Source organism: Macrobrachium nipponense, chromosome 15, assembly GCF_015104395.2.
Source record: "Macrobrachium nipponense isolate FS-2020 chromosome 15, ASM1510439v2, whole genome shotgun sequence".
Taxonomy (NCBI): Eukaryota; Metazoa; Arthropoda; class Malacostraca; order Decapoda; family Palaemonidae; genus Macrobrachium; species Macrobrachium nipponense.
This window is the reverse complement of record NC_087208.1, coordinates 53,937,158-53,953,414: the sequence shown is the minus strand read 5'-3', so window position 1 is coordinate 53,953,414 and position 16,257 is coordinate 53,937,158. Positions and strand designations below refer to the sequence as shown.

At 47.0% G+C, this 16,257-nt stretch overlaps 1 protein-coding gene across 3 annotated transcripts in view; it reads left to right on the top strand.

The window, feature by feature from the left end:
* The first annotated feature begins 1,881 nt into the window (after positions 1–1,881).
* LOC135194937 (ubiA prenyltransferase domain-containing protein 1 homolog) overlaps positions 1,882–16,257 on the top strand; it is a 54,998-nt gene continuing 40,622 nt past the window's right edge. Inside the window, exons 1-2 of one of the 3 annotated variants that reach the window (XM_064221155.1) lie at positions 1,882–2,058; positions 5,973–6,052. The gene's annotated coding sequence lies outside the window, so the exon portion shown is untranslated. The remainder of the gene's footprint in view (positions 2,059–5,972; positions 6,053–16,257) is intronic. The other 2 variants (XM_064221154.1, XM_064221156.1) reach the window with 2 other exon arrangements.

Sequence of the window (16,257 nt, the reverse complement as noted above, 5' to 3'; positions counted from 1 at the left end):
GTCGCCGTTTTTTGGCTGCTTTTCGCATACTCCTGGAGTGCCTTCCGAACTTACCGGTTTTAGTAGCACCTGGAGTTTTCGCCCCGCTGCTGCTTTCGCATCTCCTGGAGTGCCTTCCGAACTTCCGGTTTTAGTAGCACCAGGAGTTTTCGCCCCACTGCGGGTGGGAGGTCTTCCTTTGGGTCACGACGCCGATCTCCTGTGTTGGGTCGTCTTCTTCTTCTTCTCCCCTCTCTGCGGCTAGGCACGCGGAAGATCGGGGAGTGGCGAGCCTTGCAGCCTTGTTTGACAGCGTTAGCGTTTTAGCTTTCTCCACAAGTTCATCGTCCGGGAGGGTATATGCTTCTGTTAGCTGTCCTCGGACATCTGGCTCGAGTTGCCGAAGGAATATTTCGCGGCCCAGGCAGATATCCATCTTCTTCCCGTCGGGACCTACGTCGGGCAGGTGGAGAAGGCCCATCACTGTGTCCCAGGCATCATCTGGGTCAGCGCCTTGCATCAGGTTTATGACTAGGTCGAGGGCGCGGGCGTCTCTCTCCGTGATGGGAGTGGTGTATGCTGTCACGAGTCTTTTCTTTAGTTCGTCAAGTGTGACTGGTTCGGTCTGTGCCTGACCGGTCAGCCAGGAGGTTATTCGGTTGTATACATCTGTCAACAGGACTGATATGACGAGGTCAGCCTGCAGCACCTTGTCAGAGAGTCTCGCAACCCAGAATTGCCCTTCAGCTCGGATGAACCAGGCGGTCGGGTTCTCTGTTGTGAAAGGGGGCAGCTTGATAGCTTGAGCGGCAGCTGTGTGCGAAGCTGGCATTGAGGCAGAGGAGGCCTGGGTTTCTCGCGCGAAACTGTCTGCCTCCATTGTCCACTCTCACAGAACGGTCGACAGGAGTCGTAAATGGCGGGCCAAACCGTTTGAGGAATGCCTGAACGCACCTGGGGAAGGTATGCCGTATTTAGTCCGTTAGAGGCGTTGGTTTTTTCCAAGGTAGGAGCTTCCAGAGATCTAAACTGAGGCGGCGTGTGAGTCCGCTAAAGATCTCTGAAGGTGAGCGGCGGTAGTTAGTCCCTTAATGGCTTAGCCAAAACCGCTTGGGTCACCGTCCAAACCGGGAGGTCACCAGTTGTAAGGTGTGGACAAAGAGGCAGGTAGAAGTGTATTGATTTTTATTAGTTGTTTGTTGTTTATGATTAAGCTGACCTTGTGTCAGCACGGGCTCTTGCTCACAGAGCAGCCCGTAATTTTTTTATTACAGGTAAGGAAATTCAAATATACAGCGTGAGGGCGGAAATGTAGTATCCGACCAGCGAGAGAGTAAAAATGGGTCGGCGATAGCCGATTTGTGTTTCTTGCGAGACATATAACTCAGAATATAAAAGCATACAAAACATGATCTTATAAGATATATACATTGGCGGAAAGCCCGCTGAGCGCTCACAAGGAGGGAAGTAAGAACAACGCGATTGTAGAATTATTTACAGAGGAATTTGCGGATAAGGCGTTGTCCTTACACGTGTCTTTCGCTGTCATTAAGCAAGTTAAAAAAAGGCCCATGTAAACGCTGTATACACGTCGCCAACCATATATTTCTTGTACTACTTCTGCATCCTTGCTCACTGGTGAAATATGGACAAAAATATGTGCAAAAGTATATTACAAGGACATTTAAATGGACAGTTTCATAACCTAGCCACTGGAGGGGTACAATGCCAGCCCAACTAAACGCCGACCCCCAAGCCCGGATAAATAGGGAGGGCTGGTATCAGGGAAGGGCATCACCCGAACTTAAAAACCTAACATGCCAAAGCATAATGAATGAGTCGTAATGTGCGACTTTGTAATGGAAAAAAGCTGAGAAGAAGAAGAAGAAATACGATAATACGAGGACATTTTCTCAAGTGTTCCGTAATTTCCCGGGACATTAAGCCATTTCCCTTGTTTACATCCAGCAGCCAGCGGTTCGCCTTCATCGGCCTTCTATCTATTTCGCTACTGCAGGATTACAGTTCGCCTAGCTCTTCGCTTCAATTGGTCGCGTTTCCCTTTTATAATGATTGCAGGTAATTATTCGATGACATCTGCGAGGATTTGATGCCGAGGAATGACGCTTTTACCGCTAATTATGCGTAAGGTTCCTGCGGGGGTGGAGGAAGTACTACCTACCTATAGCTACCTACTAGCTGGTATCCTTGCCCTGCCCACCTGAGCTTTTTTTTTCTTTTTTTTTTCCTTTCGGATCCTGCTTACGTCCGGCTATATGATCCCTGCATAATCACTTTTGGATGTTATAGTAGTATAAGCCCCTTTTTATGTATACCTACCTGTCTTAATTTCAGCCAATGTCTTAATCCAGTGGCCAGAACTCGTGTTTTTTTTTTTGAGAAGTACCTAGTAGGTAATGTACCTTAGGCTAGACTGGGTTGCTAGGTGGTTACAAGGGACTATTTGGTAATGGGTTACCCCACCATAGTATTTGGGGTAACCCCGGTGGAAAACCTGGGTCAAAAATGCATGAAATGCTTACCTAGGTAGTAGCTACAAGTCACAACCTAGGTAGACCTAGATAGGTGATTACTGAAAAAGATTACTTAGCTAGCCTTTGCATGATGCATAGGGTAAAAAACCGCATGGTACAGGTGTGGACCAGTACGATCAGCGTGAACAACCCCAAAAAAAGTACATTATAACGCGTCCTGACATCGGAGATGGGCATCAGTCGCGACTTGTTGTTGGTGAGAAACGGAGCTAAAGACCTTAACTCCGGTGTCAAGACGCGTTATAATGTACTTTTCTTGGGGTTGTACACATTGATCGTACATGGTCCACCCCTGTACCATATGGTTTTTTACCGTATTAGGAGTACAAATATTGTTATTACCTACTATTAGGCTACTAGTCTCCTGCTAATTATTGTTAGGTATTTTTTAAGTATTAAGGACACGGCTGCTTATACCTTGGAAATTTATTTTTCCTACAGTTTTAGTGCTTTTGATTGTTATTTTTATTACAATTATCAGTACTCATAAGCAACTATATACGTACGGAGCATGCCCACAGGGCCCACTAGCTTGAAATTCACAGAAAATTTGATTAAGACATAAAAATATTGCAAGGGCTGATTCTGGGATGGAGCCTAGCCTAACCTAGGTAAAACTGAAGGCTACCACTGTAACCCTCAGGTTCACCAAGTACAAGTTCGACGTGCCAAATGAGTGCCATGTTTAATTCCGGCTCCTTGGGCTGAATGTAACATCAAACAAAAGACAGTAAATATTCCTATCGGTGAGGGGTGGGAACCAAACCTTAGTAGTAGGCTTCAGTTTTACACAATCCTAATCAAATCTAAGGTGCCAAGTTTTCACTTGGTTATGTGGCTTGCTCCCCTGGATGCAACTCCCCCACCTAGCCTGGTGTAAATTGCAATGAAAGTCACAGGGTAGCCGAATATATAAGAGGGCTTCTTGCAACCTAACCTAACCTACATCACTTGGTCCTAACACCCTACCATTCTAAAATCATAAAAGTGAAGACTTGTACTGCAGCCAGGGGACTGCCAGTTGCTGACCAGAATATCTACCATATTTGTTCCTGTTTGGCTTTATGTTTATGTCTTTTTTTTTATATTTATGATATTTACCATTTGTTCCGACAAGTAATACAAACCCTCGGTCCTTTAACATATGGAATGTACTTCAGCGCAGCTGGAACCGGTCATAAGCTATCGAACAGGTGGTTCAGTAGTTAACTGCCCATTTCGCATGCAAACTGGCACTTACCAAACCATAGGGGTGCCTTAATAATCTTCAGTTTTAATGTACAAATCATAAAACTGAAATAAGTTACAGAAATTCATGCCAACCCAACCTTTCTCACTAGGTCATAACTGTCAAGGCGGGAACTCACTCTCACCCTTTAGTATTGCACAGAGCATATTCCTTACCTTGAGGTTGGGTGTTACGTTTCGAGGTCACATATCCTTTTGCCTCATTCCCAGTCTTAGTTATTATTTTTCAGCCATGGCTTGCTGTGGGCTGGAGAAACATATGTCTGTAAAAGGGATTACATTACTTCCAGAGGGATGAAGAGACATTTTACCTTTTTTACTGTATAAAGCATAACATGTAAGTGCTCCACCAACACTAATTATGCAAAGGGCAGGTGTTGTTAACACGAAGAAATTGTTGTATGAAATGGCAGAACTCTTAATTTATGAAATTTTCATTGGCTGTAAAAGATGTTTGCAAAAGATAAGTAACATAACAGAAAAACAAAAATGTTCTCATAAGCACTTATGACTAGCTATATGTCTTATGTTGCAAGGGTATAGCTTAGCCAGGTTGACAGGTACTAACTACTGTGATATTCTGGTATGGTGAAGAAATTACAACCATTGTTACCAAGTATAGCATATGTTGCCTCAGGTTTTATTTCCTGGTATTTAGGGTGAATTCCTACCACTTAGGTTATCTCATTTTAGCCTGTATCATAATGTGAACAGTTTTCTCTGCTACCACTCTTGTCATGAATGAATAGTTAGTCCTGTAGGTTATTATTGGTAAACAGTTTGCACAAATTATAATATGAATTTCTTTACATATGGCACCATGTTCACCAAACATGAGCCATATCTTAAATGAACTACAGTTATACTTATTATAACTGGCAAACAATACCTTGTCTCTTTAACAATGCATCAGTGGCAGTGTGGTATGTAAGAAACATAGTTGGTGTTTTGTAAAGTGAAGACAGCTATGTATGGTTTTGATCTAAGTATCCATACCGGGATTCACGTAAATAGCTAGATAAGATAAGTGGGAGACTTACATAAATCAAAACATTAATATTTTCCTCTGTAGAATGTTATAGGTTACACTATTGGTGTCTGTAATAGTATATGGATTCCCAGGTTATGAGACTATAATGTAAAACTTGTACAGTGTTTATCACGTCAGTGTAGTTTATGGCAGTTGTATTTTTCTGTTGTAATTATGATAACCAATCAAGTCATAACATATCATTTAGCAATACAGGGTATTTTAGTTCTCCAAGTTTTTGTCAGTAACATGAAGACTTTCACTGGGATCATATGGTTATCGCTTGTCTTTCTAGCCATACTTTGACTTTGTCTGGTTTGACTCTCAGAATCTTTTGGGGAATTATTTTTAGATAGCTGTTGCTATTGTTTTGTGTATGTTTTTTATATGTTAATGCATCTTTCTTTTTCTTGAGTGATGTTTATTTATGGAGCTGTTCTCTCCCCTACATTTTGGGCTATCATGATGAGCCATCTTGTTTAAACCCTTTTTTCTTTTACATATTCATATGTAGGTGGTTGCTCTGTGTAAATTGCCCTTTTTTTCCTTCTCAGCCCTCTTTGAAGTCTTGTTCTCAGTTTCCCTTAATGTGTTTCTCAAGAGGTTGGCAAGTGGAACTTTGTGTGTCATTGGTTTCAAGACAAAAGTCTGTTGAAGATAGTGGACGTGCTCTATGTGTCATGTGTATGCATCCTTTGAACATCGACAGGAATCTATGGGAATTTCTTACCCTTCTTTGGATTATTGATCCTATATAGTATCTAAGGCAGTTTTCCTTATGTTGTTGTTTGTAGTTATATCAAAGGCTTTCCTCAACTCAGATTTTACTTTCAGCTTAGATTCACCTCAACACTTTTGCATAAGTTGCCCTTGGATTGTTTGTCATCCCAGTTATTGCATCTGTTGACTATGTCAGGCTTTGCATTCCCAGTTGATACCCTGTTGTCATATTTATGATTTTTTATGCATAAAATTTAAAAAGATAACTGCTTAAAATAACAGTAATTAAAATTGAATAGAAATTGAATAGAAAAGTGAGCTTTTCAAAGACCTTAGAGCACTGTATACAGTTTTACACTGGAATGTAATTTTAAGTTTATGCATGAAGTATTTTAAACACAGTTTCATACTCAGACTTACATAGTTGTTAATTGTTTCAGCTGGAAAATTACCATCTGAATTTGGTCACATAAGGAGATAAAGAAGATTCAGCGGACAATATAACTTCACCTTTACTCAGGTAGGATGAATGGAGTTTGTCCCTTAACACAAATAATGACTGTCTGATTTATTTCTCTTATCAATGCACTTGAAATTCAGGAGACGTCAGCAGTGAGCAGGAGTGAATTTGCTCCTTGCGTGCGGTGTTAATGGCATCATTGTAGGTCAGTGGAGAAGAATGGAAAAAGTTATGGAAGAGAACAGATCAGGAAAATGAGTAGAAAAGGAAATGGGCTATAACAGACACATTAGGATTAGAAAATTATGAATTATTATTTTGTTCATGCAACTTACCTGACAGATATATATATAGCTGTATTTTCTGACGTCCGACAGAATTTCAAAACTCACGGCACACGCAGTGGGCGGCCAGGTGGTAGTACCCATTCCCGCCGCTGGGAGGCGGATATCAGGAACCATTCCCATTTTCTATTCATATTTTTTCTGTCGCCGGTCGGTAAACAACTGTTTACAGACCTCCGTCTAGGATTTTTTGGATTGACTCGTACTTAAGTATCTGGATTGACTTTTGGTTATTGATTCTGGATTGTTGGATTGGCATACGCAATAGTGGACTTTTTTTATTTTGGATTGGCTTTTCTGTAAACGTGATGTCTGGATCAAGTGCAGTGAGTTTCAGAGTGTGTGTGAAGAGTGATTGTAAGGTGAGGCTACCGAAATTATCGGTAGACCCCCACACAGTATGTATGGGTTGTAGGGGGCATGTATGTTTGGTGGATGATCGGTGCAATGAATGTGATGGATTGACCGATGATGGATGGAAGGTGTATGATTCCTATCGGCGTAAATTGGAACGCGATAGGATCAGGAGGTCTTCCTCCAGGAGTGGTTCTACTAAAGGTAAGGGAACTAATATTTCACCTGCTCTAATACCTGTAGAATTTGTTTCTCCTAAACCTGTGTTGTTGCCTTCGGGCCCTGATTCTGTGTCTGGAGAAGGTAATGCCCTTTCTCTGATTTTGGAGTCTCTTCGTACTCTTGAATCTAAAGTGAAAGCCTTAGAAACTGGCGCTGTGAAAGTGTGTGATCGTGACCCCAGTGTTGTGGAGGGGGCGTCAGATTGGCCCCATAATGCCTCTAGGCCTAGACCGCTATCGGACTCCCAGGAATCAGGGAGTGGATATGTCGAAAGCCGCAAGAGGGTTACGGGGGCTTCCCACCGATCTGGCGTCCCTTCGGCAGGCCTTGTTGCAAGTTCCCAGGCTGCCAAGGAGCGCGCACGGGCGCGTATCCTTAAGGACTGTTTTTCATCCTCCGAGGCGTCCTCCCCGCGCAAGGGGTGGAGCGCTCGGAGAGACTCGCGTCCTCTGAAAAGGACGTTTGTTCATGAAACTTACCTGTCAGATATATATATAGCTGTATTTTCCAAAGTCCGACAGAAATTAAAAAACTTACGACACACGTAGTGGGAGTCAGGTGGTTAGTACCCATTCCCGCCGCGGGGAGGCGGGTATCAGGAACCATTCCCATTTTCTATTCATAATTTTTCTGTCGCCGGTGTTGTAAACACAGTTTTCAGCACCTCCGTCTTGAATTTAGGAAACTTGGCTACTATAAGTACCCCTTTTTGATTATTTGGTATCTTGACTTTTGGATTGGTGGCTAGGCACACGTTAATTGTGGATTTGATTGATTTTGGCTTGATTTCTCTTTAAATAAGATGTCTGGTTCTAGTTCGGCTAGCGCCAGGTTTTTGTACCAAGAGTGATTAGTCGATGGTCAGGCTACTGGAAAGCCATCAGTAGACCCTCATACTTTGTGTAAGAGTTGCAGGGAGCATGATTGTATGTATGAAAGTCGCTGCAAGGAATGTTAGTGTCTTTCTGATTCTGGATGGAGAGCGTATGAGTCCTATCTTCGTAAGCTTGAACGGGATAGGTTAAGGAGGTCTTCCTCCAGGAGCGTTTCAGGTAAACGTCAGGAAGTTCATGTTTCTCCTACTAACCCTCCTTTAATCACTACTCCTAACCCTGTAGTGTTGCCTTCGGGCCCTGAAACAGTGTCTGTGGAGGGTAATACCCTTACGCTTATCTTAGAGTCGATTCGTAATTTAGAATCTAAAGTGCTCGCCTTAGAAGGCAAAAGTGAAGGTGCAAAGTGCAGTGACAGTGCTCCTTCGTTTGTTGAGGGTGCGTCAGATCGGCCCCATTTCGCCTCTAGGCCTAGACCGCTGCCGGACTCCCAGGTTTCAGGGAGAGGGCATGTCGAAAGCCGCAGGAGGGTTACGGGGAACGCCCACCGATCTGACGTGCCTTCGGCAGTATCTGTTGACGCTACCCAGACTGCCAAGGAGCGTGCGCGTGCACGCCTCCTCAAAGAGTGTTTCTCTTCTTCAGAGGCTTCCTCCCCGCACAAGGGGTGGAGCTCTCAGTCAGTTTCACGCCCGCTGAAAAGGAGCGTTGGTGATCGTGAACGCTTCACGTCCAGTTTTTGCTCTCGAGCGGCGATCTTCGCCTGAGAGTGTGTTCGCAGCCTTCCCGCCACAGAAGAAACGTAAAGAGTCATCAGATGATGACTTTGTTGAGCGCCCCAGTCGCTCCCGATCGCGTTCTACGGCAGTTCTTGGGAGAAGGAAGAAGGCGTCCCCTCGCCCCTCGCCTTCTCACAGGATCAGCCCGTCACCTGCCAAGGAATCCTCTCCTACTGAGAAGATCCTGCGCTCGTTGCAGCAACAACTTGCTGATGCTCTTTCTAAGAGAGGGACGCAACCACGTCCCTGGAGAAAGGATGACCGTCTACCTGTGAAGAGATCTAGAAGGTCTCCCTCTCCTTCTCCTCGCTCGTCTCTCTCCACTTTCTTCTCCTGCTAGAGTTCGTACGACTCCCCAGCGGCTCTCTAGAGGACGTGAAGAGGAAGTTACACGCTCTTTGCATGAAGCGGTAGTACCCGCTCGTAAGCTTGCTGTGCGAGATCTCGATATTTGCGTGGACGCTTCGGTGCAAGTTCAGGATCTTGACGCTCGGTCGGAAGCCAAGCGAGCGCCAGTGACAACTAAGAGTGCACCAGCGGAAGCAGAGCGCGCGCGAGATGTTAAGCGCGCTTTAGTGAACGTCATACGCACGCCAGTGGACGCCAAGCGTGCGCCAGCGGACGCCAGCAGCGCGCGAGTGGACGCCAATCCCGCGCTAGTAGCAGCCAGGCGAGCGCCAGTGGACGCCAGGTGTGCGCCAGTGGACGCCAGGTGTGCGCCAGCGGACGCTCGGGTGGACGCGGATGTGGATTTTCGTCGTCACCCACCTGTTTTTGATGAGACTTTGCAAGTTACTTCGGGGCTTAGAGAGACAACCGGAGTTTCTATTAAGGAGTCAGCTTTGCCTTCCACTTCACAGCAACGCTCCTCTTGGAAACTTAGACCAGATAGTCTTGGTTCAGCCTTACTTCCTCCGACTTCACCTGTGTCGGAAGCAGAGGTTAGCGACGCTTCGGTTGAAGTTGATGATGAGAAACCGTTAGCGGCGGTCTCTTCTGACTACCAGGTATTGACCCGCCTTCTTCAATCGGAGTTTGGAGATACTTTTCATCCTGAAGCTCCTCGCTCTCCTCCCTCTCAACTTTCTTCTTCCAAGATCAACAAAGTCTCGGCATTTGTCAGAAGGAAGAAGTCCCTTTCGACTAAGAGGGCTCTTCGTAAAGTCCATGACTGGATGGAGAAAAGGAAGTCTCAGGGAAAGACTTCTTTTGCTCTTCCACCTTCAAGGCTTAGTGGGAAAGCAGGCATTTGGTACGAGACGGGAGAAGACGTAGGTATTAGACTTCCCTTGTCTGCCCAAGGAGACTTCGCAAGCATTGTAGATCCTCGAGGAGGTCTCACCTGTCCTCTTCGAAAGTTTCCTGGTCTACTACGGAAATGGACCACCACCTTAAAGGCCTCTTTCGTACGTTAGAGGTCTTTAACTTTCTAGATTGGTGTCTGGGAGTTCTGGATGCCAAGTCTAGGAGTTCCGACTCGATTAGTCTGGGGGAGCTGTCCAGCGTAATGTCGTGTATGGACAAGGCCGTCAGAGATGGTTCGGAGGAGCTTACAGCTCACTTTTGCACAGGGCTCTTGAAGAAGAGATCCCTGTTTTGCAATTTTACAGCTAAATCTGTCTCTCCGTCACAAAAGGCAGATTTGCTCTTCGCTCCTTTTTCGGATCATCTCTTCCCCCAGGCTATGGTAAAAGACATTGCTACCAGCCTACAGGAGAAGGCCACGCAAGATCTCCTCGCACAATCTTCAAGGAGACCTGCGGTACCTTCGTCCTCGGGAGTTTCGATTCTCAAGAAATCGAAGCCCTTTCGAGGTTGGTTTCCTCGAGACCAGCCCCTCGAGGAAGAGGCACTTCCAGAGGCAGAGCCACTGCGCTTGCCAAGAACAAGAAGTGAAACAGAAGTCCTTCAGTCACCGGTTGGAGCCAGGCTTCAGCTTTTTGCGCAAGCCTGGGAAGAGAGAGGCGCGGACAAAAGGTCCTTGGATATCATAAAGAAGGGTTACCGGATCCTGTTCCTGAAACCACCCCCGCTGTCTACGACACCCAGGGACATGTCACCTTCTTATCGGGGAGAAAAGCAACAAGTGCTATACGATCTGCTAGATCAGATGATCGTGAAACATGCCGTAGAACAGGTCTCCGACCTGAATTCCCCCGGATTTTACAACAGACTGTTCCTGGTGCCAAAGCAGTCGGGGGAATGGCGACCGGTACTCGATGTCAGCAACCAGAGGTTCAAGATGGAGACACCTCAGTCAGTGATGGGAGCCTTAAGACCGGGGGATTGGATGGCTTCACTAGATCTCCAGGACGCGTATTTTCACGTCCCCATCCACCCCCAGTCGAGGAAATACCTGCGGTTTGTCCTGAAGGAAAAGTGTTTCAATTCAGGGCTCTCTGCTTCGGACTCAGCACTGCTCCCGATGGTATTCACCCTACTGATGAACGAACATTGCGAGGTGGCTTCATCTTTCCAAAGTTAGGATCTCTCTCTACCTGGACGACTGGCTCATTCGAGCCTCCTCGAAAGACCGGTGTCTGGAGGACCTTCACACGACCTTGTCTTTAACGAAGTCCCTGGGGCTTCTGGTGAACCTCGAAAAGTCACATCTGGCCCCTTCTCAGTCTTTAGTCTATCTGGGGATTCAGATGGACTCAGTGGCTTTTCGGGCTTTTCCGTCCCAGGGGCGACAACTAGATTGCCTAAGCAAAGTGTCAACCTTTCTGGGGAAAGAATCATGCTCGGTGAGGGAATGGATGAGTCTGCTGGGGACCATTTCCTCACTGGAGAAGTTTGTTTCCCTAGGGAGGTTGCACACTTGCACCTCAGACCTCTTCAATTCTTCCTGTCGGACAATTGGAAGCACCAAAACAATTTGGAATCGATTCTGGTGTTATCGGAAGAGGTAAAGGAACATCTAAGATGGTGGACCGACCCTTTGAAGCTCGCAGAGGGTCTTTCCCTCAAGCTTCAGAGCCCCGACCTAGTGTTGTTTTCCGAAGCGTCTTCCGCGGGGTGGGGAGCAACACTGGGGGGGGAGGAAGTGTCAGGCACCTGGAGAGGGGAACAGGTGTCCTGGCATGTAAACCTCAAGGAGCTGGCAGCAGTTCATCTGGCGCTCCAGTTCTTTCAGGACGAAGTCTCCGGCAATGTGGTGCAGATCAACTCGGACAAACACCACAGCCCTGGCATACCTCAAGAAACAGGGGGAGGAACCCACTCTCGATCCCTGTTCTTCCTTGCAAAAGAGATCCTTTTATGGGCGAAGGCACACGACGTCTCTATCCTGACGAGATTCGTATCAGGAGTAGAAAACGTCCGTGCAGATCTTCTCAGTCGGCAAGGTCAGCTTCTGCCGACGGAGTGGACCCTTCATCAGGAAGTATGCCAAAGGTTGTGGAAGTTATGGGGATGCCCTCTCGTAGACATCTTCGCAACTTCCAGGACAACGAGACTCCCGCTGTACTGCTCACCAGTTCTAGACCCAGGAGCAGTAGCAGTAGACGCTCTTCTTTGGGACTGGACGGGACTAGACGTATACGCCTTTCCCCCGTTCAAGATCCTAGGGGAGGTAATAAGGAAATTCGCGGCATCAGAGGGAGCGAGGATGACTCTCATCGCCCCCTTCTGGCCAGCGACCGACTGGTTCACAGAGGTCATGTCTTTTCTAGTAGACTTTCCGAGGACTCTGCCTCCAAGGATAGATCTACTCAAACAGCCCCACTTCGAGAGGTATCACAAAAAACCTCCCCAGTCTGAGTCTGACTGCGTTCAGACTATCCAGAAGTTGGCCAGAGCGAGGGGTTTTTCAAGACCTGTGGCTAAAGCAATCGCAACGGCAAGGAGACCTTCTTCTATTGCCGTATACCAATCCAAGTGGGCTGTTTTTCGGAGCTGGTGCAGGAAGAAAGGCATTTCCTCCACCTCTACCTCTGTGAGCCAGATCGCAGACTTCCTTCTCTACTTGAGGAATGAAGTTCGCTTAGCGGTGCCTACGATAAAAGGTTACAGAAGTGTGCTTTCTGTAGTCTTTAGGCATAGAGGGCTGGACTTAGCCAATAACAGAGACCTTCATGATCTCCTGAAGTCTTTCGAGACTTCGAAGGTATCTCAACCAAGAGTTCCTTCTTGGAACTTAGACATTGTTCTAAAGTTTTTGATGTCCAGTAATTTTGAACCGCTCAACTTAGCTTCGCTTAGGAACCTTACAAGGAAGACACTTTTTCTAACTGCTCTGGCGACGGCGAAGAGAATTAGTGAGATCCAGGCAATAAGCAAGCATGTTGGGTTTAAGAACTCTGATGCAGTTTGTTCTTTAAGCCCTATGTTCTTAGCAAAAAGAACGAAAATCCTTCCAACCTTGCCCAAGACATTTGAAATCAAGGGTTTGACAGAGATCGTGGGTAGTGAGCCAGAGAGAGTCCTGTGCCCTGTCAGAGCTCTCAAAATTCTATTTAGACAGAACGAAGGACTGTAGAGGACCTTCGGGCAACTTGTGGTGCTCTGTCAAGAAGCCTGATCTTTCCCATGTCAAAGAACGCGCTTTCTTTCTTCTTGAGAGACACCATTAAGGAAGCTCATTCCACATGTAGTGATAGTGACATGAAGCTTTTAAAAGTGATGCCCATGAGGTGAGGGCTATTTCGACCTCGATAGCCTTTCACAGAAATATGGGCACTCTTCCGGTGACATTTTTGTGCCACATATTGGCGGAGCAACTCGGTGTTCGCTTCACACTACCTGCGGGAGGTGAAAGCGACATACGAACATTGCTTGTCGCTTGGACCATACGTTGCTGCAGACACTGTTTTGGGGGCAGGAGGTAGCACTCATCCTTTCCTTTAGTGGTTAGGTGAGCTTTTAATTGTGTGTGTTTTTTGGTTGTGGGGTCGACCGTCCGAGGCGGATCTCCCTTCTTTAGTCTAGTTTAGTGGGATACCTTTGGTAGACTAGGCCAGGTGGTTTTTTACTTCATTGCCCTCATTGTATGGTCAATGGTCTAGTCCACATTGTGGTCACGCCCCCGTTGACAGATCATCTTGAGTGCACCAGCTTATAGGTCTCTACCTCGCTGGCAACTCTAGTAGCACAAGCAAGACTTACGTGGCAGTAACCACGAAGCCAGCTATGCTAACAGGTAAGGAACCAAGATATCAATTATCTGCATGTATATGTTTCCTAAAATTCTATTCTGTCTCTTCCCACCACCAAAGGTGGGATTCAGCTATATATATATCTGACAGGTAAGTTTCATGAACAAAATGATATTGTAATGATACAATAAAGTTTGTTCATACTTACCTGGCAGATATATATAATTTAAGTACCCACCCACCTCCCCTCAGGAGACAGTGGAAATAAAATTATGAATAGAAAATGGGAATGGTTCCTGATACCCGCCTCCCAGCGACGGGAATGGGTACTAACCACCTGACTCCCACTACGTGTGTCGTAAGTTTTTTAATTTCTGTCGGACTTCGGAAAATACAGCTATATATATATCTGCCAGGTAAGTATGAACAAACTTTATTGTATCATTACAATATCATTTTCGTAGTGAGGACGCTTCACGTCCTGTCTCGCCAGTTTCGTTGCGCTCTTCTCCGGATGCGTATGACGCTTTTCCGCCTCAGAAGAGAGGTAGGATTTCATCCGGGGATGAAGCTGAGTTGCGGTACAGTCGCGCTTTGGAGAAGCAGGTAGCTGTACCTGTGAGAAGGAAGGAGGCGTCCCCTCGCCCCTCGTCTTCTCGCAGGATCAGCCCTGCCCCTTCTTTTGGTTCTTCTCCTACGAAGAACATTCTTTTGTCCCTTCAGGACCAGTTATCATCGCTTATGGCTCAGAGGACTCGCCCAGCAGCAGTCGAGCCTAAGCGGAGGAAGGACCTTAGGCTGCCTGTCAAGAGGACGAAGCAGTCTCCTTCTCCCTCTCCGCGTTCGTCTCTTTCTCCGATTGCGTCTCCTTCGGTTTATCGCCGATCCCGTTCGCCCGCTAAGAGAGTGGGTCGTCAGGACGCTTTCGTTCCCTCTCGACGTCATGGGCAGGCTGCTCGCCGTGACGCTCAAGAGGACGCTCAGGACGCTTTTGAGGACGCTCAGGACGCTTTTGAGGACGCTCAGGACGCTTTTGAGGACACTCAGCAGGACGCTTTCCAGGACACTTCGGAGGACGCCGAGCAGGAAGAGGACATGCACCAGGACGCTCGGCAGGACGCTCGTAGTGACGTGTCTCCTTATAAGGAGCTCGTTAAGGCTAGAAAAGACACGCTTTCTTCGAAGTCTGCTCGATCGTGTAAGAAGCGTAAGGACGCTTCTCTTGGAAGTAAGGCGGCCTCGGTCGTCGTCAAGGACGCTCATCGCCGTCAAGACGCTCTGCCTCCTTCGAGCTGTAAGGATCGCCGCAAGGATGGTAGCCTAGATGAGGCTTCTGCTTCTAAGCAGCGGGGGTCTTTGATCAAGGCCAGACCCGCTGGACGTACGCCCTCTCCGGAGGGGCGGTCTCCTATTCCTATTAGGGAAGAAGGAGAATTGAGTAGTCCTGCGGACTCGGTAGAAGAGGAACCTTCTTCTGTGTCTTCAGTCTCAGACTATAAGGTTCTTGTGCGGCTGTTGCGCTCGTCCTTCGGGGACAAGTTTCAGCCGGCAGCTCCCAAGTCTCCTCCCTCGCAGTTTTCGTCTTCCAAGTCGTGTAAGACCCCAGAGTTTGTCAAAATGAAGACTTCTCTGTCCACCAAGAGGGCCTTCAAGAAACTCCAGGACTGGATGGATCGAAGGAAGGATCAGAGCAAGTCAACTTTCGCCCTTCCTCCCTCTAGACTCAGCGGAAAAGGGGGTATTTGGTACGAGACCAAGGGAGACGTGGGTGTGAAGATCCCTTCGTCAGCTCAAGGGGATTTCTCGAGTTTAGTGGATTCTCAGAGGAGGTCCCTCTTATCCACTGCCAAGGTGTCTTGGACCCTTACAGAGACAGATCATCATTTGAAAGGACTGCTACGGACTCTCGAAGTCTTCAACTTCTTGGACTGGTGCTTGGGAGTTCTAGATCTGCAATCTAGAAGCCCGGACTCTCTCAGTTTGGGGGAGCTGTCCAGCGTGCTATCGTGCATGGACAAAGCCGTCAGGGATGGTTCGGAAGAGCTTGTTTCTCATTTTGGGACTGCCTTCTTTAAGAAGAGAGCTCTACTGTGTAACTTCACAGCTAGATCTGTTACACCAGCTCAGAAAGCGGAACTGCTCTTTTGTCCTCTTACGAACCATCTCTTCCCCCAGACTTTGGTCAAGGACCTGGCAAGTAGCTTGCAGGAAAAAGCTACACAGGACCTCTTAGCCCAGTCCTCGAGACGTCCAGCAGTTCCTTCCACTTCATCTTTTGTTCGACCTCCTAAGAAGGTTAAACCCTTTCATGGGGCTCCTCCCTCGAGAGCAGCTCCTCGAGGGAGAGGGCTTGCAAGAGGAAGAGCTTCCTTTAAGCCCAACCCATCAAAGTGAAGATTATGTCCTTCAGACACCAGTCGGAGCCAGACTGAAGTTTTTTGCGGGAGCATGGAGAGAGAGAGATACGGACCCTTGGTCCCTCAAGATCGTGGAGCAGGGGTACAAGATCCCCTTTTTGGATCCTCCGCCTCTTTCCACGACTCCCAGAGACCTTTCTCCGTCATATCAGGGAGAAAAGAAACGAATTTTGTTCAAGAAAATACCTAAGATTCGTTTTAGGCAACAAAGTGTGGCAGT